Source organism: Trachurus japonicus, chromosome 23 (genome assembly GCF_045865225.1).
Source record: "Trachurus japonicus isolate A0001 chromosome 23, Traja_1.0".
Classification (NCBI taxonomy): Eukaryota; Metazoa; Chordata; class Actinopteri; order Carangiformes; family Carangidae; genus Trachurus; species Trachurus japonicus.
The window spans coordinates 9,390,007-9,412,169 of NC_140929.1; the positions used below are offsets into that span (position 1 = coordinate 9,390,007).

Here is a 22,163-nt window from a genome sequence, read left to right on the forward strand (position 1 = left end):
CCACTTTCAAGAGCCACGCTGCATGAAATACAAGATAAATAAACAACAAATGAACTATTCGAGTCGAGTATGAGGCCATATATTTGCTGTTTGCAGCCTCGCAAATGCGAATGCGTTGCTGTTTTCCTATCTGTCATGAGGTAATGCTGAATACAGAACACAAAATGAACAATTTGTCACCTTGTAGTCTAAGAAATAGCTGAAAAACGCCTCCTGTGTTGTGAAATTACTCACCAACATTGCTCAGTTATTCAGTCAACTATGGAAATGAAGAATCCAGTATGTTTTTTGAAAATCATTTGGTTTATCCGACCTCGTCCAAAAACAAGTACATTCAGCTTGATAGCAAAGAAAAGCAGCACGTCTATACAGCGGAGAAGCCAGAACAGATAATGATTGGCATTTATTACTGAAATGCTTAATCAATAATTAAAATACCTTTCTTGCAATCAACTAAATCGCCTTTGTTGTTTTACAAAGGGCAGCCGTGTCTCATGTGACGGCTGCTGAACGGCATCAATAGAGCATCATCGTTTCTTGTTCTTATTATCAGATATGTCCCCGAGCAGCCTGAGGGTTTGAACCAGCAACCTTCATCACAGCTGCTTCATCTTCATTTCCTCGTCCAGACACTTGCTTTGAAAGTTAAGTAACAACAATTAATCTGAAATCTGTGAGGCCAGGTGTCTGCATCTGTTCACTGTGTGAGATATTCTCTCCTCCTCCGCTCACGACGAAGCTCTGAGGTCAGTCCAACTTTGGCAAATGTGCATTTTACGCCAAGCTGGGTTTTTCTTTCAAAACCACAACAACATGGGAGTGCAGTGATTGTGATTGGAGTCAGTTCAGGCTAAATATCATCTGGCAACTCATCAGGTTCGTTCCAGCCACACCGAGTCCATCTTCATTATCCACTCTGCCACGAGGAAATTAGCCATGCAGGCACAATTGAGATCATGATAAAACGATATCAGTGTGCGAGAGTCATTATGATGAAAAGCAGGGGAAGGCAACTGAAAGTAAAGTGTTTAATTTTGCTCAGCTCTCAGAGGCGCAAGCACAGAAACGGCTCCGCTTGGTTCGCAAACTAAACATTTACGTTACTGCTCAGCGTCCGCGTTAAACTTACAAACATTTCTAAACTGTGTCTGTGCTGATTAGAGCTCTGCTGTGTGACAAAGCATCTACTGTATCCTGTGAAGCTGGTGTGTTTGCCTATGTGTGTGTGTGTGTGTGTGTGTACAGCATCATGGCAGTAGCAGGGAGCTATGGCCATATACGGTCTGACAGAAGGCTTTGGTTTATTCAGAGACCTCTCCGACTATGTTTCTGTCTCTCGCTCGCTTCTCCAAATTTCTAAACAATCAGCAGCGACCGCCTTCGTCGAGCTCACACGCACGAGACACAGAAATCTGTTACATCACGTTGGGGGAAACCTCCAGTCGAACTCGCTGAGGATGAGTAAGATTTATCCAGACTCAGACTTCAGCACTGGAGTAAATTACAGAAAAGATGGGAAACACTGCACTTCCTCTGCTCTTTATGTAATATATATAAAACATCCATATACCTGAATGGATTCACACGACCGCCGCATCTGCACATCTGTCCACAGTGTGTTTCACCATGGCAACTGGCATCTGCCATACAACTGTCCTGGGATGAATTCATGACAGCTGCTACTGAGAGCCGTGCATGTTCGGTACTTAAACAGCTGACCTGTTTAGGTTTTTTTTTTTTTTTTTTTACAAAGTTTTTTAGTATTTTTACGAGATTTTTTTTTACGTCTGACAAATTGAGCGCCGGACAGCTGTGTCTCCTCATGGCATGCCAGTACTCTCCCTCTTTTTTTCCTCCCCTCTGAGAGTGTAATGGGCCTGTCAGCAGGACTGCCGCATCCCATTTAACTGCTCAGACCGCAGAATCGCACATCTGCTGCCGCTGCTGCAGGGGAACGCAGGTAAACACAATTCAAGCAGACACCGAATTGCACACCAGCCATGCCGAGGTCACAGCAGATTTGTCAGAATATCCTGGGCATTTGTTCCCACCCTCAGGGCGGGCGGCATTATTGCATGATACCTATATCATCACAGCCCATGTGTCGCTCTTTGGATAAACTGCAGGATTAAAAGATGCTTTCACTGGCTCAGAAAACTTTCACACCTATGACATGTTAAAAATACATTCAAAATTAATTTCAGAGGGTGTAAATAAGCAAGTATTCCCAGAAAATCACACCATCAAATGTTGACAAAAGCACAATACAGGCAAATATGCATCCTTTATATTTGGAAAATGAATATCGTCAATATAAATGAATAGATTTCCTTGGCTATTTTCAGGTTAATCTACTTCTGGCACATATTTTCAGTGTAGAAATACGATTTATATTTAACTGTCTGTATTGTATTTTTGTAAATTTTAAACTAGCACTTCCTGACACATTCTTAATGAGCATTTGTGTTGCTGTTGGTGCTAAAAACCATACAAACAATCTAAAAATAAAAATGTGTTTCTTAACAGGCGCGAGTGTATGGACAGAGAGAAAGTCTCTGGCACGGTAACTGGGCAGCTCCTCAGATAACACCGGGCGCTGATCCCACTATTGTGATGTGAGTTTATAGAAAACTGTTTGAAGTGTTGGGCCCCATTTGCCAGGATGGATATTGTTTTAACTTTCTCCCAAGAAACATGAAAAATAATCCCTCCTTTGTTAGAAATGCTCCAGAGCTTTGAAGGGGCATCAACCTGAACTTGTGGCTCTTTATCAACGTCTATCAACAACAGAGAAATTGCAGCAGCAGTAAAAAAAAAAAAAAAAAAAAGTTTGTGCTCACAGCTCACAATCAAAAGAACACAATGTGGTTTTACAAGGGGTAATTTAAACGGGTCCAGGTGGGCTGTTTATCTTGGCTACAGCTCCCTGTTCAGTCACAGATATAAGAGTGGTATCAAAAAATATAAAAAATAAAAATAAAAAACAATAAATGTCATGCTATTCTTTGAAATAGTAAAGAAAATGTGCACAAGGGAGCAGATTCAGAGCCAGAAACTGAACTTTAAAAAGGAAAAAACTCATTACATGGCGACATTACTATTGATTCATTGCTGACTCATTGTTATTGATCAACAAACCCATTTACACCCTCTAAATACAGACCAGAATGTGTTTTCTCTTTGCCACTGGAGAATAAAAACCGTATGCAGCTAAACAAGAAACCGCTTGGCATCGTCTATAGCTGTCTTTGTTTTTGAAGTAGTGTTTTTTCTCTTAATGTGAAAGGGCACAAAAACAAAGCTATTGAATTTTAGCATTAAATTTGTTCTTTGCCACTGATGCCCTGTAATGAGGTGAAATGAAACTCGGATTATGCCCAAGGGGAAACCGGAGGATCAATAGCAGAGTGTCACTGCATGGCTATAAGGTCAGTGGGTCATCAATATGCCTTCTACACACATCACACACACAAGATGCCAGTGTTTTTCAATAAAACTATAGAGTAACTTTTAAGGAAATGTCTGTTCTATAAAGCTCAGTTAGCCTGGCTCTATGTCATGGTGGGAAATCCATAAAACATTGCATTAAAAAACTCTTTTGGTGTAGGCCTAAGTTTTGACAGAGCTAATGTGGCTATTTCCCCTTGTTTCCACTCTTTATGCAATGATAAGATAACTACAGTAAATATTTTCAAATAAATCTTAAAGGGATAGTTCAACATTTTGCAAATTGGCCCATTGCCATAATCCCTATAGTCTTAGCAGTAGGTTCGTTACCTTTAATTGTCGGTGCAAGCTATTTTTAGAACGGCGGAGCAGAGCTGCGAGCTGCTCAGAGCTGGAGGCTAATGGGATTTCTTGGTTTCCCTCATTAAACTCATCAAATACACAATCCAACAACTCCAAAACGCTCTGGTGGACAAGTTGTGACCTGCACATTCACCACGCTATAAGATAATAACGTTATAAGACAGAGTTGTCTTCGAGGTAAATTCATGCAAAACTGCTGATGCACGTTCCCGTCAGGGGCAAGCAGTCTCTGTATTTGCCTCAAAAACAACTCCGTCTTGTAACTTCCTGTTATTATCTCATAGCGTGGTGAATGTGCAGGTCACACAGCGTTTTGGAGTTGTTGGATTGTGTATTTGATGAGTTTGATGAGGGAAACCAAGAAATCCCTCCGTAGCGTAGCTCTAAGCAGCTCGCGGCTCTCCTCCGCCGTTCTAAAAATAGCTTGCAACGACAATTGAAGGTAACGGACCTACTCCTAAAACTATAGGGATTATGGCAACGGGCCAATTTGCCAAAATGTTGAACTATCCCTTAACAACAACAAAAAAAAAAAACAGTTGAACTATTTTTCTCTCTTGCTTTGGGGAATATGATCAAGAAGCAGTGGCTAAATGCTAAAGTTAAATGCTTCAACAAACCATAACAACCCCTCAGGCTGGAGAAATAAACACTGCATTGCACTACTACACACTAAAACTCGCTACATGTGGACTTGCTTTATTTGTCTTGGGACACAATACAGAGATTCATATTCTTGCAGTCTGAAAATACTGTATGATGACTCATCGGTTTGTGCTCATGCCATTTATAACGTCCGACAGAGGAGGTAGCGACATATTCAGGTTATAGTTGAGCCCACATCCATCACTCGGGCAACTTCACCGATTGCGACATTTCATTACTTGAACCTTGTTTCCATGTAAATACCTGTGTGTGTGTCTGTACCTGTGCTGTTTAATGCATCTTTCATTATCTGTCTACTTCCATCTCAGTCACTTTCTCACTCTCCATCTGTTGCTCTCTAACTTTAAACAAAATTATACATTCTCTTTCACAAGTTTTCTTCTTTTTTTTCCAGCTCAGTTGCTATTCTTCTCCCTCTTGCCAATTTCACACACACAGACACACACACACACACACACACCCAAAAAAGAGTACACACTTACATACATGCGCTGCCAAGTTGTATTCACACACAGCTGCATGCAATTACCCGCCACAAGAAGGTATTTAGACCATGAGACTCTCTGGCCCGTGCTATTTATCAGCTCAATCAAAATAGCTCGTCCATGAATGTCTATGAACCTGCCAAGTGTGTGTATGTGTGTGTGTGTGTGTATGTGTGTACATACATGCAGCAAGTGGCATCCCGCTGCACCAGAGGGTTGAACGCTCCCTCAAAAACAGAAAAAGGGGAAGAAAAAAAACTTGTTTCCTGTGTCATCTACATAAATCTTCCTCTTCTCATCGCCTCTGTCTGTCCTGGATTTTCTAAAATGTTGGCGTCTACGTCGCACCTCCAGCTGCCAACGTGCAGGCTGCACTTGTTTTATATCATTCAAGTCATATAAACACACACACACACACACACTAAGGCTGAAATATACACACTTTTTCCAGTGCATTTCACTTTAATGTACACAGAAATTCAAGTCTGGCACGTAAATGAACCTCTTAAGAGTACTTAAAAACTGCAAAAGGTCAAATCAGATCAAACTTAATGACTATTTTATGATCGGTTTAGATCTTTTTTTGAAGTAACATGTCCCTAAAATAAGGGGGGAATATAAAACCCTTCAAATCCTTTAATCATCTGCACTGGTTGCATTAAAAGCTGCTTTCTAAATCAGAGTTCCCAGCAGTATTGGAAAGCAAGAAGCTCATTCAATCTAGAAGGTTATTGCATGAGAGAGGCAATTAATTTACCCCAATTATGCCTACAGAAACAAACATCCAGCGCCTTTCAGGACTCCAGCTTTCATCCTCTGCAGCTCAGAGGCTGTTTGTAGTTAGCTGCTCAAACAAATCATCTGTAAAGCAACTCTTTACTGCTGCATCATTTAACGTATACAGGAACATGATGGAAGTTTACTGAGATTTACTTTTTCTTTTTTTTCCCCCTTTTGGACCTATTTGATCGAAAGTGCTGCTCGCTCCACTTTGTCCTTGAAAACATACACAGACAAAGAGAGATTCATCTTTGAATGTCCACAGCACCTCAGGACATTTCCCAGGTGATAAGCAGAGCTGAGAGGACAATCAGTCCTCACACACAACAAGCTGACCACCGCAGTGTAACAGCGATTGTGTCTTTTAAGGCTCAAATTAAAAAGATTAACCAGTTATTTATGGATTCACACACAGATTATTCTGGTGCTCATCATTATTCAAACTAAAATATTATATAAACAAGCATTTTTCCAGACAAAAAGCCCCCAAAATTAATAATGAAACAAGAAATAAACAAGATTTATGACCTCATGATTGTTACATCCCAGTTTATCATATAAACTATTAAGCAGTGGCTCTCTGGCTTCCTCCCACAGTTGAAAGACGCACACATTAAGTTCACTCACAACCGTAATTTGCCCATAGGTCACGGTGAATGTGAGTGTGTGAGGTTGTTTGTCTGCTCTGTGTCAGACAGAGGCAACGTGTTCAGGCTACACTCCTGCCCACACCAAATGCCTCTTTATACACAAATAATCACAAAGCTGTAAATAAATACCCATATCAGCCATATAAATAGACTATAAAGCGAGTTCAATAAACCTGAACCAACCAGGTAAAGTTTGAATGTACCCTTTAACTTGACGTGTGTTAATATTGACATACATGCAGTAAACATGAAGAGAGTACGGTGGCCCTGAGGGATCAGTGCACTGCGACTTAAGAAAACATGATTGCAAAGACACAAATGCAAAATTACAACACTGGAATTACACAAAGAACATAAGTGTTTGCAACTAGACTACAGGAAACGCAGCAATATCACACACAAATATCACAGTCAGATATTATTTATTACACATATGTGCTGCATATTTTTTGAGCCTCTGTTGTTTTGTGAGTTTTAACAGCACGTGTATTGTCAAATTGTTATATCAAAAGTTATTTTCTGAACTTGTTGCACATTTTTGATTTTGTATGTGTTTTTCTTTAGCTGCTATGAATTGAGCCCTTAGGGCCACCGTAGGAGAGAGATATATAACAAGGCAGAAGTGGATCAAGACTTTGCTGCACTGACACGGCTCCATTGTGTCCCTCATCACCTCCGCTGTCCTACCGTTTGTTTTGGTGCTACAGTATATGAGTCAAATTATTATTATTATTATTAACAGTGCAGCACAAGTGATTACAGTTTATTGCTCTAACGCTGCTTTATGAAGCTCAGGTGAATCGTGTGAGTCGTGCCAGGTGGAAGAAGAAGAATAGGTGAGATGCAGTGAATGAGGAGGAGCCACAGGTGTGCTGTGGGACATGTATTTTGTGACTGAATGACTTTAATAAGTGGTTTTCTGCCTGTTTCATAGAGCTGCACATTGCATAGCTCCGACACACCTGCGGGAAAAAAAAAACAAAAAAAAAACGTATGACACGGTGTGCACAGTGGAAACAAATGGCTATGGCCCGATTCACACAGTGCTACTTGTAATCCCCACAGCCTGCTCTCACAGGCACAATGGTGGAGCAGAGCGCGGTGTAATTTAGAGAGCGCAGGGTCGTTTAAAGAGAAAAACAAGGACACAGCCCAGTCATAATGATCACTTCTGCAGCCTCGCACACACACACTACCATTAACACACACACACACGTATACACACACACAACGCACAGCCTGACTGATCCATCATTACAAATCCCCTCACTTGCAGCGAGAAAGACGCCTCCGAAAAGAAAAAAAAAACAGACAAACAAGGGCCAATTACAGAGGCAGCATATAAATCTATGGGCAGCCACATCGAGGCAGAGTGGAGACAGTGTTGAGCACGCTGTGTTATTATATATGCAAACAGCAATGCAGCTTTTACACATACTATAAATACACAGTTTGGGGCCGGGCCGTATAAAGGCAACTGTAGAGGCATGGAGACGTAACCTGTGAAAACACTGATCACCCCAGAGCTCGTAAACAACAGATTCCACCACCTGCAGTAACTGGGCCATTTCTCCGGTTATTAAGGGCACAGCGAGATTGAGTGTTTACAGCAGTGTGCATAAAAACCAAAGCACCGGTTGACTGAATAACTCAAGCACAACACAGGACTCTATAGAGACTGCGTGGAGGCAGCAGACGCCAGTTACATAAGAAAGAAGTGGAGACAAAGAAGAGAAAGCAAGGAGGAGGGTCATATTACTCGATGAATTAAACCATTATCAGTTCCCATGCTTCAGTAAATCCTGGTAAGAGGAGAGGTGTACAGGCCTAAAAGGTATTTACGAAGCACTCTGAATCAAAGAGAGCGGGGCTGTTGCTGTGTTTAATGTGCTCTTGTGGTTAAGAGACTTCTAAACTCTCCTAAGGAGACTGTGTGGAAGCCAAACACAGGCTCAAACAGTGAAACTCAACCATGTGTGGAGAGAAAACCCCAAAGAAACTTTTAACTCACTTTTGGGAATTAAACACACTTTTTGTTTTGCCAATTTGCATGCATTGCTTTCTACTCTCTCTCTCTTCTCTTTTTTTTAATTTTAAATATCTCTCATGCACAAACTCAGACGCGACCACGTTGTGGGAAATGCCCACTTGGCTCGGGTTAGAGGAGGGTAGGAAGACGGAGGGCAGCGTGGGAAACTCCCACATGCACTGATACTCATCTGATTTAATGTACTTTTACTTTTACAGCGATGACAAGTTGTAAGACACTGATCTCTACGCTGAGCAGTTGTACACGTACACGTACAAGAACAGATCTCACTGACTGTGTCACTTCCTCTTCTCATGTTTCCATTCTTGAAAAAAGTCTTTATCCCCCACAATCAAGCTTCCTGACACTTCACATGTTTACCACTAAACAACTCCCCTGCCATCTGTCTGATGTGTGGGAACTTCCTCTTCTTTATCTTTTCAATTTCCTGACAATATATGATGAAACCCAGATGATTGAGCCCCCTGACACCTTAACATGCATGTGTCAGTGAGTGCAAAATCAAGTATGTTCAGCCTCTCTGCAATCCTTAGTACATATAGCAGTGATAGACTCACCAGCCACTTTTTTTTTTTAATTAGGTACATCTGTTGAACGACTTGTTAATGCGACTATCTAATAGACCAATCACAGGGCAGTAACTGTAGACATGGTCACGATGACCTGCTGAGGTTAAACCAAGCATCATGACGGGGGTGAAATGTGATTTAAGTGAGTTTGAATATAAAAACCGAGGCTACAATTTACACTTTCTCACCAAAATCGGACAAGAGAAGATGAGAAAACATTGCCTGGTCCATCCCGCCCTGTCTGAAAGGTTTAAGTTGATGATTACAGTAGCATGCAAAAGTGTTGGCACCCCTGGTTAAAATGTTTTGTTTTCTACACTTTTAGAGTGAAAAAGGGAAACAAAGCAGCATCCTGCAAAAGAATGGGAAACCCAGGAGACTTGAGCTCTCTGATAACTTTGACCAAGGTATCGGACAATATATTTACCATCTACATGCTGTGATATTTTCCAATGGGGGGGCTACGTACTAGGTACTAACTATGCAGGGGGCCCAAATCTTTGCTTTGGGTCATTTTCCTTTTATGTCATTTTGAACATGTAAAAGATGAATAAAGAAAAAAAGGTTGATTGTTTAAAATGTATAAATATGTCATCTGTCTCTTTATGCCTTTTGGAGATCATCACAGTAACAGACATTTTGACCAGGGGTGCCCAAACTTTTGCATGCCACTATATGTAATGGTGTGAGGGTTATTTTTTGAGTCACTTTGGTCGCCTTCGTAGCGTCCTACCAACTGAGTGTCGTTTGAACACCACAGCTGACCTGAGTGTTGTTGCTGGCCATGTCCACACCTTCATGACCACAAAGCTCAGATCATCTCATTCTGGTTTCTTGAACATGACAGTTTGTTGAATCTGTGCCACAAAGGGTTAATGTGCACCTAATAAAAGTGTCCACTGGATTAGTGTGTATGCAAAATGAATATAAAGACTCTAGTAAGATGGTTTAAAGGATGGTTTGAGAAATTAAGTGAATATAAAATAAATAATGTAAATACAAAATGTTATGTTATTATAACGTTACCTTGTTATTTCAAATGAGCACTGAGGCTCGTGTAGAAAGGTCATGCTGGTTCTCATGAGTCCATGCTGAGTAAAAACGAAAAAATTCAACTACAGCTCTTTGTCATCACAACTGAAACATGTCAAAGTGAGCAAGAGGAAATGATCTCATGCCACAAATCTGGTTAAATGGGCCCCTAGATTATAATTTAGTGACGTAAAATACCAGAATATCACTGACGACAGTGTGACACAAGCTTTACTCACTGGTATCAGATGGAAATAGTTGCTCTCAGTATTGAACGTCTTAATATCTGTCTCGTTTCCTGTCACAGTTATGTATTATAATCTACCACAGGAGGATAATGTGAACATTTACAGCCATCAGTTTGTTCTGCTTCACACAGAGTCGCCTCAGATCTGATACTGAACGAAGCTCACAATGCATCAGGAAATCTGCAGAAGGTTTTCTCGCAGTTGCTCTGATTAGTCTCGCCTCACATCGCTGCACTGAGACCCTCGGCCCCGTCATGCGGTTGTGTTTATGCCTGTAGGAATGCTACAAATCACATAAACAAGCTAAAATTAGCCTAAATATGCCCACAGACAAAAGATCCATTTGAGTTAACCCCACTCCCCTCTTTCCCCACTCTCCTCCCTCCTTCTCTCTTCCTCTGACCCCGCTCTCCACCCTGGAGTAAAACACGTGGTCTAAAGTTTCATGACTGTAAGTTACAGAATCTGTTTTGACAACTAACTTTAACTGTAAACACTGACACTACATTTCACATCAGTGCATTTCTGCAGCTGTAGCTCTACCGCTTTACCTCCTTTCACAGTTTCCCTCTTGACCTTGCAAACAGCAGTTGAGAAAATATTCAAAACCACACAAGGTCTTTTTTTTTCTTTTCTTTTTTTTACAGTGTAGTAGCTGTACTGTAGCTGTTCACTGGAGCCGACTGCACCAGCTGTTCACACTCAGACTCGGTCCTATACTTACAGCAAATGTGATTACTAAGTAGAGATTTGCGAATCACTAAATTAGATCACAGGAAGCACCACACTTTTCTTTATGTGGGGATTAGCCGTCACTCAGCATTTAGGCTACACCTGTTCATGGTGCCAGGTGTAACTCCACCACCACCTGCATGACCTCACGGGCTCACGCTGCTGCTCACATTTGGCAAGTGAGGAGAAAAAGACACATGAAATGTCGTTTAAAGGAATAGTTTACCAAAAAATGAATTGACTCACCCTCATGTTGATGAATACTCTGGAGTAGTTTTTTATTCCTCAAAGTGCATCTGGAGACCCGGGAGGCTGGTTCATAGTCGAAACGAAATCCTTATATGAGAGTCAATAGCTCCCGACACAAAAACATCCAGAAAACTACACAAAAACCTTTAAATATTCCTCCACACTGCTTGTCCGCTGCAATCCAAGTGTCCTGAAGGGATATAGTCCAGAGTTTACCTGAAACGACGTCATTTAGGCCATTTTTACAGCCTAAACAGTCCTGTATTGAATTTACCTGGAGTGCGTGTGAACATCAGAGCGCAATACAGGACTGTTGAGGCTGTAAAAATGTATTAAATGACGAGTTTCGAGTAAACTCTGGACTACTATATCCCTTCAGGACACTTGGATTGCAGTGGACGAGCGCTGTGGAGGAATATTAGAGGGTTTTTGTTTAGTTTTATGGACATTTTTGTGTCGGCCGCTGTTGACTCTCATATAAGGATTTCGTTGGACTACGAACCAGCCTCCCAGGTCTCCAGATGCACTTTGAGGAATAAAAACTACTCCAGAGTATTAATCAGCAGGGTGAGTCAATTATGTCTAAATTTCATTTTTTTGGTAAACTATTCCTTTAATATCTATAACGTCAACTGTAAATGAAACGTTCTGGTTTGTTCCTATAAGTTAACACAGGAAATCACACATTCACTTATGTATAGTAATGGGGCTATAAATAGCTGTCGTGACCCGGTCAAGGATCCTTTCGTTCTGCTTTTCGAGGCAAATCATGTGCTACATGACTGAATGCTCCAAAAAGATCGAGAATGATGAACGTCATGTGATTTGAATACTACAAACCACTACTGACACAGTTTGTCAAAAATGTAGTGTAACTATTTGTATGTTTTTCCACTATCACTTTATTCTCATTATTGATTGTTTTAGAAACCTTCGGCTTTATTGAGCTGTGGTTGAAGGGATCTCATCATCATAATTAATTTCAAGCAAACTGCTGTCTTCACTCTCTCACGCACTGGGAGGTTTTTAGCTACACATCCAAACAGCTGTGCACCTGCGGATAGAAGCTCGTTATGGTGCATGATTGATCTCTGTATTTACACATCTATAATGCATTAGTCTAATCTATATCATGCTCATTAGTTCACTCTCGGCTGAAACACTCACAATTTGCGCTTTCATTATTTATCACCCCCCCCCCCCCAACAATAGTTATAAATTCTGCTCATATCTATTTTGTCATCTTCTGCTCCAGCTTTGAATGACACAGAGATCTGAATTTGCCCACAGGAATCATTAAAGTTTCATCTCATGCTAATTTGTCAAACTTAGCTTTTTTTTGAAAATCTTTTCACGTCGAGAAGCTCAATTCCCGACAGGGCACAATTCAGTTAGTAAGTATTGTTTGTTTTATCTTCTTGTGACAGGTGTGGATGTTGAGCAGCAGCGAGCGCAGAGCTGTGGATTAAAATACACGTCTTCCGTTCGTCTTAAAGACTCGAGGCCACACAGGTCGTCTCATTGTGATTCTCCTCTTCATCAAGCAGTGTGTGTGTGTTTCTGTGTGTATCCTCTTGGCATGGGGATTTCCCTCCCTCCCTCTCTCCATCTCTCTCTCTCTCTCCCTCTGATCCTCCTTCTCTCTCCACCTCCAGCTCATCACCCACCTCTCGTCTCACTTCCCCTTCTCTTTTAACTCCCACCACCATCATCATCATCCTCCTCCTTCTCTGGGTTTACTGTACTGTACCGCCCTACAGGCTTCTCCACCGCTCCTCCATTCACTCTCTTCCCCTTCGCCGGCGTCGGCCTTTTCTAATTAACGACACAGGAACAGAAACTCGGAGAGAGATTTCCAGGGAAGACGTCCCTGCTCAGCTCAAAGACAGAGGCACACAAACCTCCCAACACACACACACACACACGGTGAGGCTCATGAAAAATACATGCACACATGGAAATCTCCGTACTATATTTTCCAGCGTACATACAGCATGACCTACTTCATATATGCAGCATAGGAGCAAACCAGGGTGGAAAAGATTGGACTTCTGCAGTGGACTGAGCTTCATACTGAAGGGAAATACTGTACGTAAACTGTGGGTTGCAGGTGGAGATGTGCGACTTCAGAGGAGCTGCTTGCATATGAAGTCCATAAGGATCCATATTAGTGATTGATGGGGGTACGTTAAGCCAAACACACCTTAGCAACAAACATAATCAATCACAGTCTCGGCTGCAGATCATCTCACTCTCACACTTCCTCGCTCCGACACCCTTGTTTAATACAAGGTCTGCTGAGTGGTTATCCTGGGTTTTACTGTCTCAGTTTGCTCTCCGGCGTCTGAGGTCACTCTCGGGTTAACAGCGAGGGTCAGACTTTCCACAGCAGAGCTTTAAATTATTAGATGATGATAGAATAACTGAAAGGCAACCTGCAGCCCACGTCTCTGTTTCTGCAGCGTGATGCAGCAACACTGTGTGTGAGGAGCTGGAAAGCTACGAGAATGAGCTAAAAACAGGAACTAAACACACTTCAAGATCACACCTTTTTATTTATGACAACCTCAGTATCCCAGGACAGAGTAGTGGCTTTCACAGTTTTTAAAGATCATATTAGACCGAGCAGCACCTTACAGAATGGTTACTAATGCAAAGATGTATGCAGCAAGATGAACAGGTCAAAGGTGTGGGTGGGTGTGAAGAGTGTCAGGCTTTCATGGCCTTCACAATCTCTCTGTTGCCAAAACTTAAAGGAAAAGTTCAAAATTTTGTGAAGATGAGAGGAAGACGGTTATCTTATGCCTCTTCTTTAAATGCTAAACCACAAGCAAGAAATGGTTAGCGTGTTACATGAACACTTTGTGGTTTAGTTAGAGAAATACAAGCACTTGGATTACGTCTAGACATAGTTGCAACAATTAACAAGAAGAGTACAACCTAATGCAGTGTTTTTCAACCTTGGGGTCGGACCCCACGTGGGGTCGCCTGGAGTTCAAATGGGGTCGCCTGAAATGTCTAGTAATTGATAAAAAAAACAAAACATTACTGATAAAAAGATTCTTTTAAACTAATTATTATTCTTTTTAAAATTATGATTAAAAACACCACACACAATCTTATAAACAACTGCATTTTTATACTTTCACTTTCTCGAATATTAATCGAGTTCAAATAAAATGGCAATTGCAAACGGCAAAGGCAGTTTTCCAACATGGTGGACAATAAAGATTTGTTGTATTGTATTGTATTGTATTGTATTGTATTGTAAAATGCAGCATATAAAAATATCTGAGCTGGCGCTTCTTGATGACGGTGGGGTCGCCAGAAATTTGTGATGTCACAATGGGGTCAAAAAAGGGAACCACCGACCTAATGGGATGTAGTTTATTTGCCATGATCACAATCCTCCCCTATAACCTCAGTCTGCAGGAATCTTAAACACTCTTAACATAAATTTGCAGTGATTTGTATGAATTTCTTTCATGTATCACAATGTCGCTGTGTTGCTGCAGGAGGACACACATATCACAGCAGGTTACAGTAAACAGGCTTCTCTCAATGACAAGCTGACAGCTTCCAGAAATAGACAAAAAAATGTAGCGAAAACAATGACTGATGACTTTCTTTAAAGTCATTAATAATTAAAAATTGGAACCACAGTATATTTTGAGCCGCAGGAGGTGGTTTATATAATCTTATTTGCACCTGAATTTTTTTGCATTATTTATTCTTATCATCCGATTTCCAGCTGTTTCCCCACTGGCTGAGTGTGTTTGACAGACACAGCCAGGAGCGGACTCATCAGCACATAATAATCTAATTTTATAGCATCTTAAATCTCAATTATAGTAAATAGAGCGAGTGTTTTTTAAGCATTTGGACGGCGGGCCTGCAAGATCAAACGTTGAGTCAGCGTGTAATTGTTTTAGAGGATTGGAGAACAAGCGGTGCAGCGGCAGCTATAACAGTATATCCACTCCTGACGACATGAACACGGCCGTTCTGGGACCTGAGACACATGCTGAGTCAAAATTTGCAGACACTGTGTAAACAGCTTCGACCTGAGTGAGTGCATTAAAGGCTCGGTACAGTTTTGGCTCTGACCTAGACAAACCCACATCAGTGTGTCATGCAGAAGGGGAAGGTCTGCTGCGTGGTAGGAAAGCATTCTTGATATCATACGATATGCTTCCAACGTGCAGACGTCTGCGGCATGCGCTGGATTTCTCCTCCTCCTCCTCCTTCTGAGCTCCTTCTGAGCTTCAAGTATGAAGTGTGAGACGGGACAGAAAGGAGGAATGTGCTGCACTAAGAGTGAGAGTGGGTGCAGGGATGACTGAGGAAAAACGTCACTGCGTGTTAGTGAAAGAGAAAAGGTTTTTGCACGGCTCAGCTTTACAGCTTTCGGCGACATACAGTACTGTGATCAGAGGACACACACATACATACACAGGAAAAATGCTGTGTCACCATCTCATATAATTCAACACCTGGCTGCAGTAAAAAACCATGCACACCCATGAGCCCAAACGCACAGAGGAAAACACTCATCACATTTCTCAGTTATCTCATTTCACCTCATTTTATCAAATTTCTCAGTAACCGAGTTTAGGCGGTTTGTAATTTTCTCCTAAAACCACCATCTGTCTCTCTCGGTACCTTTGGCTCATTTGTTTTATAGACATTTTTCAGGGGTGAGTGTGGGATCTCCAAACTTAATCTCCCCACGGTTTGTCGGCACAGAACAAAGCTAAACCTCTACAGCTACACAGGGAGGTCTGTGTGGCTGTAAAGTTGATTACATGGCAGGAAACTAAATTGTGGGACGGGTGAAAAATGGGAGGCACAACTTTGCTAATAACCCCGCATCACTATATGAGGAAGACTTAAGTTTATTGTGCAGCTTTATATATGCACTTTATACTAGATAGAAACATAAAGGGGGTCTCCGAAGTTATTAAGGATTCATCCTCTGGGGACCGCGAACGTCTTAAAGTTTTTTTGCATTCGACTCGAAAAAACTGAACACAAACGCACCACACATGCAGCAAACGCATTCAAAAAGCATTGGGTGTTCTGTTCTATATCAAGCCTCTGAATCAGCAGCAAAACATCCCCGGGACGGCTAGTACACACACACACACACACTCTCTCTCTGTCCCTTTGACTCCCCAGTTTCACCCCCCAGCGGTTGTCTGGGAGACGCAGAAGAGACAGAACAGCCTGTCTAGTTCGCCCGGTTTAGAAACAGGCCAGGAAGTGGCAGCTGATGCCAAAGACCTTTCAACTAAGAAGAATGAGATACACACTAACAGATGCACACACACAACCACAAAGGTAGGAATGCCTGCTCATTCACATGCACTCAAACTCTCTCTCTCTCTCTCTTTCTCACACAAAAACACACAGACTCGTGCACACACACACACACACTCTCTGATGCCCTGGAATATGTGACTCAGCAGGACCCACAGGGGCAGAGCACGCTGGAGATGGATGGTATCACTTACACATTTTGCACACTGCGAAAGCGATCTGTCCTGAAGGGTTCGATTTGACACAGAATCTTGAATTTTTTCTGAAAGGACAGATGTGGATTTTTTTTAAACAAAACTCAGATGTTACCGGGGACACTCTTCTATCTAGAAGACGAAGCAATGTCTTTGTACAGTAACTACACTACTGTAACAAGTGGAGATCAAAACCCACAGTCCTCATGCGTCCTGTCAACTTTCTCCAGTTCAGCTGAAGCTAATGTGAAGCCTTTAGCTTTGGTCTTAGATAAGCAAATTAAATCTGTCTCTTCAAAAGGTCAAACCTTTTTAGTGATAAATCAACATCTATGTTTCCTGAGACTCTGTTTCCTCGCTCCCTACGTAAATATGACCATGAGACCTGATGAAGTTAAAATCAGACGACTAATCTGCAGATGAGATTAGATCCATTACAGTTTAAAATCAACTTATCTACTTTAATGTCAATGTCACGTTTCTGGGACCATTTAGTGTTGAACTTTCTAGAAAATTCCTGGTTGCTACTTCTGCATAACAGTGCATGGATTTTGCATTGCTGGCAATGACAACACAGGTCTATCGTTTTCCATTTTTGTTTAAAGTGTTAAAGGGATAGTTAAACATTTTGGCATAATCCCTATAGTTTTAGCAGTAGGTTCGTTACCTTTACTTGTCGGTGCAAGCAGAGCCGCGAACTGCTCAGAGCTACGCTACGGAGGCTAATGGGATTTCCCTCATCAAACTCATCAAATACACAATCCAACAACTCCAAAACGCTCTGGTGGACAAGCTGTGACCTGCACATTCACCACGCTATGAGATAATAGCAGAACGTTAGGAGACAGAGTTGTTTTCAAGGCAAATTCATGCAAAACTGCGGATGCACGTTCCCATCAGGGGCAGTTTTTCGGCAAGCAGTCTCTGCATTTGCCTCGAAAACAACCCCGTCTCGTAACGTCCCGTTATTATCTCACTCCTATAACTATAGGGATTATAGCAATGGTCCAATTTGCCAAAAATGTTGAACTATCCCTTTAACATGCTAACATTTGCTCATTAGCTCCAGACATACGGGGATATCGTTTGTTTTTCAAGGATTTGGACAAAAAACCAAAACACTGGAGTTATTGAAATTCTGACATTAAAGTGGTGCAACATGGGAAGTTCGGTTTTTAGTTTAACTCGGCACAAACACAGAATTCATAAATTGGCTTTTACTCTGATTAAAGTTGAAGTGGTCTGCAGTTTAAGTACCTAAAAAAGAAAAAAAAATAGTCCTGTGGCTCCAGCATCAGTAGGTTTGTTTGGAGACTCATCAGTGCTTTTGTTTTAAACAAACCCTCTCTGTGCTGGAAATAAAAGAGAAGAGGAAAAAAAAACACACTGAGGACAGTCGGTGAAGGTTGGCTGTGAATCCACAGACTGGTGGCTCACTCTACAACATCTCTCTCTCTCTCTCTCTCTTTCTTTCTCTCTATACTCTGTCTGTTCTCCTCTCGTCCTCCTCATCCTTTTCTTTTTTCCCCACTTGCCTGTTCAGCCTTCCATGAACACCCTGCATGCTAACTAACTCGCCGGCTCCGGGCAGCAACCAAGCGTTCATTGAGCAGGCAAACATTTACCGATCCTGCAATCATCGGGCCGGTGGAACACGTTTTGTAATTTAATTGAGGCTGTGTGGCTTGTGCTGTGTTTGTGTGTGTGTGTCGGTGTGTGTGAGCAGTGTAGGCCCTTTGGCGTTCCACTGCCCTCCCCTGCTTCTTGTTGACAGGGGTAGCTATTATCACAACCAGGCAGATGTGTGAGGGCCACGGATGACAAAGTGACAGGCAGCGAGAAGGCGGGAGAGATGGAGTGTAATGCAGCACAGAGCAACGAGCCGAGAGAGGAAACAGATTTGAATTTCTTCTGCCTGGACCGATGGGCTGGATGCAGGTCTGATGCTCACCTGTGTACCTGTAGATTTGTCTTATTGCAAAGGCATGTGAAGTACTGTATCTGAGCATTTTTCAAACACAGATTTATTTTTAATTCTTGACGTGACTTGAATTAGTTGTAAAATGTGAAAAAAACAACAACTCAACATCAATTTTGATAATTGATGGATCGTTTAAATAATTCAAGAAGCAAACTGGCTCCAGCTTCTCACATGTGAAGACTTGCTGCTTCTCTCTAGTTTACTTGATTTTAAATGAGGCCGAAGGGAACCTGTTTGGGCCTATATATTCACTATTTGCTGATATTTTTATTGACTTATACGAAACGAATCCATAAAATAATTAGTAGTAGGTTCCTGTTCATTAGCCACTCATTAAAAAACAGAACAGGTACAAACAAAGACGATGAGACACTGTTAAACTGTATCACTGGCTCATTTCCTCTAATTACTTGAGAGACCTTTGACCCGTCACCCTTCTATGAGACATATACAAAGATCAAATGTCAAAGATTATTTGATAAGCCATCATAAGTGGGTTAAAATGACTAAAAACAGTCATTTAAACCCACTCAGATCATAGTTTTGAATAAGTTTTATAGGTTAAAGAGATAAAATGTTTAACATACATTCATAGAACACACTTTATCACATCGTGTCCACCATTTTCATTAGATAAAGTGGCTCAATATTCATTACAAATGCAAATATTCTACCACATAGATCAACTATATACCTGTATATATATAGTATATGTATATAAGTACGGAATTATACACATATCAGCTGATATACGTATATATTTATTAGAGCTGCATTAGCCGCAAATATTGGCAGACTTTCCCATATTAGACAGTATGCAACCGACCAAGCTGCACATAGGCTTCCAGATGATGCCACATTTTCTGCTCCACAGCATAAAATTGGACTTTGATGAGCACGGCTCCAGATGATCTCATGTAAGGAGTGAAAATCTGCTAACGGCAACCACTAATAGAGCGCGTGGGGGAATGAGAGGAACAAAGCAAGTTTTTTTAGCGCTCTCTTCACTCCACCATCACTAATGTAAAAACAAATCCCTTACAAACTCTCTTCCTTACTGTCTCCTCTCTGAAATCTCCCTTTGTTTTGTTCTTCCTTTTGTGTAATAAGTCAAATACTAATTCATTCAAGGCTTTAGTCGTTCTGTCTGAATTGCCTGTTCAACTGTTCCACATAGTAAAATATTGCAGCCGTGAATGGGGAAATTAGAGTTGTAATCAATGCTTTTGTCACTCAAATTAATGAGAGTGTTAAGTTGCTATCACGCCAGTCAGCACAGCGATTATTCACGCTCAGTATTACAACGAGGCCTTAAAAATAGGAAAGAAGCAGAGAGGCTGCAGGAGGTTAAGTCCACATAACGTTAACGCTCTTTCCTGGATATCAAATTTCTTCACGTATGACGGTGATGCAGGGCGATGCACCACCACACAGTTACCTAGATGATTCATAGGCAACGAGGGAAGCAGCCAGAGGACTCCTCCATAATGGATCAATAAAATCCTGGGCTGCACAGTGACTTAGCTCCCACATGGCCTTCGCCACAGGAGGAAGAGGAGGAGGAGGAGGAGAGGGAGAGGGAGAGGGAGAGCCCTTTGGATTGTGGGAGAGCTGTGAAGGATTGTTGGCATTCAGATTTGCTGTATCACAGCGTTTCGCAGTGTTAAACATAAAAATCTTGGATTCGGCGAACGCAGTCAGACAGATTCCATATAACAACATTTTTCTTGCTCAGTGTTCTCCGAGCCAATTTTCCCTTCGAGCAAGGCTTCAAAATCTGATGCTGAAAGTCTCCCCATGTGTCTCTCTGCACAATTACTGGCTTGTGGTTTTTAGCATGCTGACTTTGGTTGGGCAGATGGTGGGGGGTGATGTCACCATAACCTGTCACCCATAACAAACGTCTCTGCCCATAATAACCCATCACAATCTTTGACATCACCAGTGAGGGCTACAAGTGACGGCCAATGAGAGCTTGGGTGTCAGTGATGATGAGCCTGGGCTCGGCCTCCTTGTCCAAACCATTGAGGCGCTTCTCGTTTGTCTCACAGAGGTGGATGGCGTCTAGTATGTGAGCCACTGAGATCTTGGTTGTCACTCAGTGGCCCTCGCTGGTGATGTCAAATATTATGTAACCTATTGTGATGGCGTAGGTTATGATGACAATGCCTGCCCCCACTCCCCACCTCACCTCACCCCAAACACACACATACTGTACATCCCCACCCCACCACCAGGATAAGAAAGTAGCCTTAAAGGTATAATATGTAGGAATTAGGGATGTCACAATAATAGACTTTTTTGGTACGATTATCGTCAGAGAAATAATCACGGTGTTACGATTATCACGATTATTATGCATTAATTAATTTCACAATGCTATTAATGTGTAAAATCAAATATAGTTCAAATATACATTACTAATTATAAAATATTTTGAATATCTATTAAAATATGACCAATTATTAATCAACCAGGGGAAGTGTTTAATTAAAGTCATTAATTGTCATCGATACCAAATGTTTAAGTTAATTTTAATCTTTTTTTTATTACAAATGACACTCTAGCATTTAAATTCCTACTAATTCAATGTTATGTTAGATAAATGGACCAGTATCTGTGCATTTAACTTTACTTTGGCGCACATCTGCTGACATGGTTCATACATAATCTTTTTTTGGAACGTGACGGTATTTAGGAATCTTTGCGATCGATTAATTGTGGCGTTAAATACCGCGATTAATTAAGTAACTGTGACATCCCTAGTAGGAATTACTCCAATCTAGCGGTGCGGTTGCATATATGAACGTATTCTTGATGTTGCATTCACGTGAAATCGGGCAGACCTCAGACAGACAACAGACGCTGCATGTAACAGGTTAAACAAGCGTCTACTGTATGTAAACAAGTGGTCCGCCAGCATGAGTATATTTGTAACAACTCATTCTAAGGTACAAGAAAGCTTTCATTTGTATGCGGGTGTGATTCGACTTCAGTGAAATACGTATTTATGAAAGCAATATTTGATTTTTGCTAATAAAAAGCCAAATAAGTTACATACTGGGGCTTTAAGACTGAGCCTGCAACCACCAACATCAGCTTCTTCAGGCTAACCATCCCATCATGTCATTGAAACACAACAACGGCTTTAGCTGTTGACAAAACTGGTAAATAAACAGTTGTTAAAGCCCCTGTTTATTTACAATGTTTTCCCATACACCGTGTTGTAAACTGTTTTCTTGTTTGAATACAACATCTGGGTTATCGCACGTCTGCCCGTCCTGGACGAGGGATCCATCCTCCTGTTGCTTAGAGTTACACCATTTAGAAATACACTGACGGCCTCATTTGCTGTTGCAGGCTTTGTAATATACAGTCTGTGGTTGTAGGTCAAACAA

The 22,163-nt window shown here is 41.4% G+C and overlaps 1 protein-coding gene across 3 annotated transcripts in view; it reads right to left on the reverse strand.

Moving 5' to 3' along the window:
• anks1b (ankyrin repeat and sterile alpha motif domain containing 1B) overlaps positions 1–22,163 on the reverse strand; it is a 223,172-nt gene that overhangs the window by 173,970 nt on the left and 27,039 nt on the right. The window lies entirely within an intron of this gene.